Genomic DNA, 8,003 nt, shown 5'->3' on the forward strand with positions numbered 1-8,003 from the left:
AGCAAATCAGATTTGGCATATTTTGAACAAAATCGAATTGCAGAACTTGAAGTACATTTAAAGACCATAATATTCTAATCCAAGCCATTTGGCAATTGAGGCACCAAAACCTTAAATGATTTTCTTAGAGCCACCGAGATCAACAGTATCAGAAAATATTTGCTATTCCAGGTTCCCCCCTTATTACTTAGGCCCCTCCTCTAGATTATCCTCACTTTCTCACTATCCAGCAACTAGAAGGTCAACCCTCAGCACATCTCAAAGCCTTCAGGACTTTAACCCTGCTCCTACTCTGAGCTGATTTTATTTGGGTGGGTCAATACCATGATATAGTATATATTTTGAGCATTCATCCTGAGAAAGCTGGATGAGAATCCAACCAAAGGCAAGGAGGGCAACAACTGTTTTAGGTGTAGGGAGGTAGATAGTTGCCATACTGTATGATAAATGTGGGGGACAGGAGAGGAAGTGGCTAAGGGAACTCAGAGAGAAGTCTGTGAGCAGTGGCACAAATATCTGTGAGCAGTGGCACAAATATGGTTGGCAGTCAGACAGGCATGAGCAGAGCAGGGCAATAGGCCAGTTATGGAATGTCACCAGGGTGGAAGCTCCAGGTGCCAAGCAATGGGCAAAACTGAAAAAACAAGGACCTCATCCCCAGGATGACCTTTTCTCTGACCTTTCATATCACTGGTCCTGTGGTTTGGACCCCCCCTTGATCTTTCCTCCCCTGGCATGTGGGATAGTCCTTTAGATGGGGGAACAAGAGGCAGGAGAATAGCCTCATATGATGCCTATACAAACCCTTGTAGGACCACTCCCTTAAGCATTAATCCCTAGAGATAACATGTAGACCTCAGTTGTGTTGGAGCTATAGGCCCAGAAGAGCAGCAAAACCAGACAGGCGACACTATGGCTGACCTCAGGACCAGCTGCATTGAATATTAACCCCCTACTTTGGCACTGACCACGATCCTGAAAGGACATACCTGGAAAGTGGTTGAGATCCTTCCCTGGGTCCTCCCTTAAAATCCCCACCCGTAAAAGTCCTTAGGATGGAGGACCCAGCACAGCTCTCTCTATGGAGCACACCTGTGTCTTTCTCCACCACCCTTCCCCCATGTGCGTTTTCCTTGCCTCTCTCTCCTAAGCTCTTCCTTCTTTCACCTCTAACTTGTTTCCTAAACCTATTCTACAGCTCACTTTTTCTACCTCTGCAACTTTCTAAATAAACGTTATCTTATAGTGTGAGTCTTGGCTCTGAATTCTCTCTTAGCCAGAACTCAAATACCGAGGTTGTTGAACCAGATCTGATCTGACTCTACGGGTCTAACACCTGGTGCCAGTTTTTTGTTTATTTATTTGTTTTTTGTTAATCATCATCCAAGGATATTTTTTCCATTGATTTTTTTAGAGAGAGTGGAAAGGAGGGATGTGAAGAGAGAGAGAGAGAGAGAGAGAGAGAGAGAGAGAGAGAGAGAGAGAGGAGAGAGAGAGAGAGGGAGAGGAACATCCACGTGAGGAAGACACATAGATTGCTTGCCTCCTGCACACCCTGGACCATGTCCTGAGATTGAACCTGCAACCCAGGTACGTTCCCTTGACCAGAATCAAACCCATGACCCTTTGGTTCACAGGCCAACATGCTGACCACTGAGCAATGCTGGCCAGGGCCTAGACCTTTTTTATTTATTACTAGAGGCCCGATGCATGAAATTTGTGCAAGGGGCTTGGCCTCTGCCACCGCTGCCTCTGCCTCGGCCCCGGCCTCAGCAGCCGGGGGCCTCTGCCTCTGCCTCTGCCTGGGTCCCCACCCGCTGCCACAGCCAAGGGCCTCTGCCTCTGCCTTGGCCCCAGCCCGCAGTGGCTTGGTCTGGAAGGGCATCTGGTATAATTAGAATATTACGCTTTTATTATAGATTTCTAGTTCCTCCTAGAACTAGAAGGAGGAATATTGATATTATTCTCCCCTTTTCACAGGTAAGAAAATTAGTCTCAAATAGGTAAGTAAATGGCTAAGCCAGCTTTCACGCTCAGGGCTGCCTAGCGGGAAGCCACCAGCACAGGGTACATTCCTGAGGGTGCAGTCATCAGCCAGACAATGAAGCCTGGATGAGGCACAGTGTCAAAGAGGGTGTTACAGACACAAAGGCATTTTGGCAAGAGAGACCTAAGTTCATAGTTTAACTAAATAGCTCCAAATTCAAGGAAAGGCAGATCCTTTCAAGGAGTGACAAGATATAAACACTTGCCCACCAATGGTAGAACATGGCAGGAAAAGAAGCTGGGTACCACACAAGCAGGTAAGAGCTAAAACATTTTAACACATTGCTAGGAGTCAAGTATGAGCTAGTGTGAGAAGCATCTGACTGACATGAGGAGAACCTATAGGTTCTTCCCCAGAGACTTTCACCAGATTCCCTTAGGTGCAGTTGAAGGGTAGGGAGGGCAGGAGACTGGAGAAAGCCCCCTATGGTATTGCAGGCATGGAGAAGAGGAGTGCTGCCATAACAGGAAAGTTAGGAGTCCCACCTGACTCTTTTCCCCCAAGGAACTAATGCTCTAAGTCACCTGGAGAGGGGCAAGAAATACCATCAGTCCTAGGGCACAGGTGAACATGTATGGTGGTAAGGGAGGATTAATACTAAAAACCCTCTATCTTTGGGAGAGGGATTGAAGACATACCTGGCCCAGGATACTCTACCATTACCATAGAAATCTCATACCACTGGTAGAGGACAAGAAAGTCCAATGCATAGGGTTACCAGATTTAACAAAAATACAGTTTAATTTGCATTTCAAACAAACAAAAAAATATTTGTGCAATATTTGGGACAAACTAATGTGTAAAAGATTATTTGTTATTTATGTAAAATTTGTATTTAATTGAGTTTTATTTTTTAAATCATCAACAGAGGATGTGCTTGTATTGATTTTTAGAGAGAGAACATCAATGTGAGAAACATTGACTGGTTGCCTCCCATATGTGCCCTGACCAGGGATCGAACCCACAACCTAGGTATGTGCCATGACTGGGAATTGAACCTGTGACCCTCCAGTGCATGGGACATGCTCCAACCAACTGAGCCACCTGGCTAGGGCTTAATTGGGTTTTATCTGACAATTATACCTACACAAGACCTGAAAAAATATACTATACAGAAGAATTTTACTCCATGAGAAGAAGGGGAAAGAAAGCTCAACCCTGAAATCCCAGGCACACAGGGCCTGCTTGCCTGAGACTGAAGCTAGACTATGACAATAAGGAATTCTTCTGTTTCCCACCCCAAAGATAGCAAGCACTAAGTAACAAAGCAACAACAGTCTGCCACTGGGAGTGGTAGACAAGAACATGGAGAGAAAATCTGTCTGTGGTGTAAGAGCACATGGAAGACCCAAAGCTGAGAATACAGCAGACACATTAAGCAATACTCTCCGGGACCTAAACTCCCACCCTAAGTGCAATGTGATATCAGAGAAATTTGAAGCCAGTGGTCCACTGAAGGTAACCCTAACCCAAATACAATTCAGCTCCTGACCAGATTGACTCAGTTCCCTGAATTAACTACCTAGAATAAAGGTCATCTTATTTCTAGGAACAAATGCTGTATACCTGACTATATATATATATACAAAAGAAGTGACAACAATAACTCAGATACCTGTACACCAAGGTTCATTGCAGCATTACTCACAATAGTTAAAAGGTAGAAACAACCATATGTTATCAATAGATAAATGAATAGACAAAATATGGTGTATACACACACACACACACACACACACACACACACTGAGTGGCCAGATTAATATGATCTCTGAACATATAATAATCCGGCCACTCAGTGTATATCCTATATAATAAAAGGCTAATATGCAAATTGTCCCCTTGACCAGGAGTTCAACCAGCAGGCAGGTCAGCTGGCCAGACCCACCCATGCATGAATTCATGCACTGGGCCTCTAACATGTATACACACACACACACACACACACACACACACACACACACACACACACTGACACACTGCTGAGTGGCCAGATTATTATGCGTTCAGAGATCATAATAATCTGGCCACTCAGGATATATATATATATATATAGTGGAATATTATTCAGTCTTAAAAAGGAAGAAAATTCTGACACATGAGTGAACCTTAAAAACATTATGCTAAGTGAAATAAGTCAGAACAGAAGGATAAATATTGTATGATTCCATTTATATGAGGTACAGAAAATAGGCAAATTCATAGTAGGATAAAATTTACTAGAGACTGGGAGAAGGAAGGAATCAGGAGTTATTGGGGATGATAAAAGTAATGGAAATAGTAGTGATGGTTGTACAATGTTGTGGATGTACTTAGTTTTTGTTATATATTTATATGTAAGTTTATTAACTAAATTGTACATTTAAATTGTTAAAATTGTATATTTTACCACAAAAAATAAGTTTAAAATTTTTCCAAAAAAAATCTCAGGCTCAGGAAGCTCCATAGGCATATATCTCAGACATTTAACAAAGAAGCAGTACCAGGTTTACACAGAGTGTTCTGGAAAACAGAGAACACTTCTCAACACACTCTGTGACGCCTACATTGCTTTGGTACCAAACCAAAGACAATACAAGGAAAGAAAACTATGGATCAATTTTATTATGAATATAAATGAAAAATCCTGAACAAAATCCTAACAAATCAAATCCACTGATATTTGAAAAGTATAATAAATCATTACCAACTGATATTTACCCCATAAATGCAATGTTGGTTCAGTATTAGAAATCAAAATAATTCACCATGCCAATAGACTAAAGAAAATAAGGACCTTCTGGATAGTTCCAGAATTTTTAAAAAAATATTCCTGATAAAACTCTCAGAAAACTAGGAATACAAGGGAACTTCCTCAACTTGAGAATCTATTGAATACCTGCTGCTAACATCATACTTAAAGGTGAAAAAGCAAATGTTGTCTCTTTAAGATCATGGACAGGCAAGGATGTCCACTCTCAGCAATCCTATTCAGCATCATACTAAAATTCCGGGGGGAGGAAAGACAGATTTAAAATAAATACAACTGTCTCTGCTTGAATATGACATGATTACCTACATAGAACATTTCATATACAAAAAAAATTGCTGGAACTAATAAGCGAATTTGTTTTTTCAATGTTCAGTTTCCTTTAATGACCCCCATCTTCCTGAAGGATGGGTGCAGGCAGCTAGGCATGGCAAAAGATGTTCACTTGAAGATCTTGCCCTGATTGAAGGTTTTGCCCAAATGCTGGAAGGCCCCCTCCCAGCAAAAGTCATCTCGCACCAGCGTCTGGGTCTCCATGCTGCCAGGATGGTTTCCGGATCGTTTCCGCCATGTGTATGACTTATAGTACACCTGCCAGTCTGGACTCAGCGGAAAAGGCAAGCTCCTGACCACGGAAGACCCAGACTCCAGAAATGGAGCTGCTATTGTTGGTTTCAAAGAGGATGATACTGGCAAAGGCATTCTTCCTCAGCTTGTCCAACCGCTGGAACATTCCAGTGATGAGGTTGCAACTCATGAAGGTCTGGGTGAGCTCTTCAGGGAAGCGGTACTCAGAGTACCACCAGCCGTATTTATCAAAGTGCTCCCAAATTGGAGTACTTGCGCTTGCATTCATCCAACACAAAGGCACTCTTTGGCAGGTGTGCAAAGGGGTCCTTGGCCTTCGGCTCAGCAGCCAGCGCCTGCTCACACTCGTCCATCCTCCCCTTGGGAGCGGGAGCAGCTGCCCTTTTCTCCTTTTTCCACTCAGCCTGGGGTTTCTGCTTCTCCTCCCAAGGTCCTTTCTCCTTCCGAGGGGTGTCCTTTTTAGGCTAGCTCTCTGCAAACTTTTTAACATCAAACTGGGCCTTCTTATAGAGTTTCACCTCCTCCAAGACAGCACGAAACTGGGGTTCGTTAATGCAGGTGATGAACCAGCAGTTGGTTTTGGGGAAGGCCTGGCAGAAAGACGGCTCCATAACCTGTTTATAGAGCCACAACAGGGTGCAGACAACTGTGATGTCAACCAGTGTCACATGTTCGCCCACCAGAAAGATCCTTGTCTTCAAGTGAGCATCCAGCAGCCCCAGAATTCCCCTCATGTCCTCCTTTGCGGTCTCTGTAGCCTACTTGTTGTAGTGCATGATGTCCAAGGAGGGAACATCCAGGTTCTGGCTGGGGGCAATATATCACTATCAGCAAAGCTCACCCACTGTACCACCTGGACTGCTGCTTCTGGACCACTTCCCCGCAGGTCCTCATTGCTCACGTAGTAGGCAATGGTATTGCTCTCGAACACACAGAATCCATTGTCACCTTCAAATACTGGAACCTTGCCTACAGGAAACTTGTGGAGAAATTCAGGGGCGCGGTTGGTTTGGCTAAAGTGCAAGTGAGGTTGTGCGGGGAGGTCCCGGACCTGAGCCCCTTGGAGGCCCTCCAGTTTTCAGGATATGTGTACAGGGTCCCAGCCACCATGGTGATTCCGCAGAGAAAAGCTATAAGTGAATAAGCCCACAGAAAACAGGATTATATAAAATATCAATTGCTTTTTATAAAATAGCAGTGAAAAAGTGGAAATTAAAACTTTAAAAATAGTACCCTTTACAGTAGCACCAATAAACAATAAATACTTAGGTGTACATCTAATAAAATATGTGCTAGCTCTGTATATTTAAAATGAACAAAACAGTGATGAGAGAAATCATATAATTCTATATAATAAAAGAGTAATATGCAAATTGACTATACCTCCACTATACCCACAAGCCACGCCCATCAGCCAATCAGGAGCAAGTATGCAAATTAACCCAACCAAGATGGCTGCAGCCATGGAGAGAGCAGGAGGCTTGGGTTTCCCCGGCAATGGAGGAAGCTAAGCTTTCCACCTGCCCTGGCCTGCCTTGGCCTCCGCTGAAGGCTACAAAGTTTCAATTATAGAAGATAAATAAATCCCAACAAAAATGGCGGCAGCCACAGAGCTGGAGAGAGCAAGAGGCTTGAGTTGCCCCCGGCAATGGAGGAAGCCAAGTTTCTGCAGCCCTGGCCTGCCTTGGCCTCCACTCAAGGCTACCAAGTTTCAATTATAGAAGATAAATAAATCCCAACAAAAATGGCTGCAGCCACAGAGCGAGCAGGAGGCTTGGCTCTGCTCAAGCTACAAAGTTTCAATTATAGAAGGTAAATAAATCCCAGATACCAGGGCCTCCACTTGGGTCTCCGGGGGGCGTGGCCAGCCTGCAAACCACCACAGGCCCCTCGCCCAGGCCACCCCACACCCCAAGGGAACCCCCACCCTGATCTGGGACACCCTTCAGGGCAAACCAGCTGGCCCTCACCCATGCACCAGGCCTCTATCCTATCTAATCCTATATAATGAAAGAATAATATGCAAATTGATCATCACTCCAACACACAAGATGGCTGCCCCCATGTGGTCAAAGATGGCTGCCCCCGTGTAGACACAAGATGGCCAGCAGGGGAGGGTAGTTGGGAGGGACCAGGTCTGCAAGGGAGGGCAGTTGGGGGCAATCAAGCCTGCAGGGGAGGGCAGTTAGGGGTGACCAGGCTGGCAGAGGAGGGAAGTTGGGGGTGACCGGGCCTGTAGGGAAGGGCAGTTGGGTGGACCCAGGTCTGCAGGGGAGAGCAGTTGGGGGTGACCAGGCCTGCAGGGGAGGGCAGTTAGGGGTGACCAGGCCTGTAGGGGATGGCAGTTAGGGGTGACCAGGCCTGCAGGGGAGGGCAGTTAGGGGTGACCAGGCCTGCGGAGGAGGGCAGTTAGGGGCAAACTGGCTGGCATGGGAGCAGTTAGGCATCAATCAGGCTGGCAGGGGAGTGGTTAGGGGGTGATCAGGTGGGCAGGCAGAAGCGGTTAGGGGAAATCAGGAAGGCAGGCAGGTGATCAGTTGAGAGCCAGCAGTCCTGGATTGTGAGAGGGATGTCCAACTGTCTGTTTAGGCCCGATCCTACGGGCAGTCGGACATCCCT

The 8,003-nt window shown here is 45.4% G+C and overlaps 1 pseudogene; it reads right to left on the reverse strand.

Annotated features, from left to right (window-relative positions):
* Window positions 1–5,237: 5,237 nt before the first annotated feature.
* Window positions 5,238–6,506, reverse strand: LOC103297408 (elongation factor 1-gamma-like; annotated as a pseudogene).
* Window positions 6,507–8,003: the final 1,497 nt, after the last annotated feature.

Source organism: Eptesicus fuscus, chromosome 9 (genome assembly GCF_027574615.1).
Source record: "Eptesicus fuscus isolate TK198812 chromosome 9, DD_ASM_mEF_20220401, whole genome shotgun sequence".
In the NCBI taxonomy this organism is placed as follows: domain Eukaryota; kingdom Metazoa; phylum Chordata; class Mammalia; order Chiroptera; family Vespertilionidae; genus Eptesicus; species Eptesicus fuscus.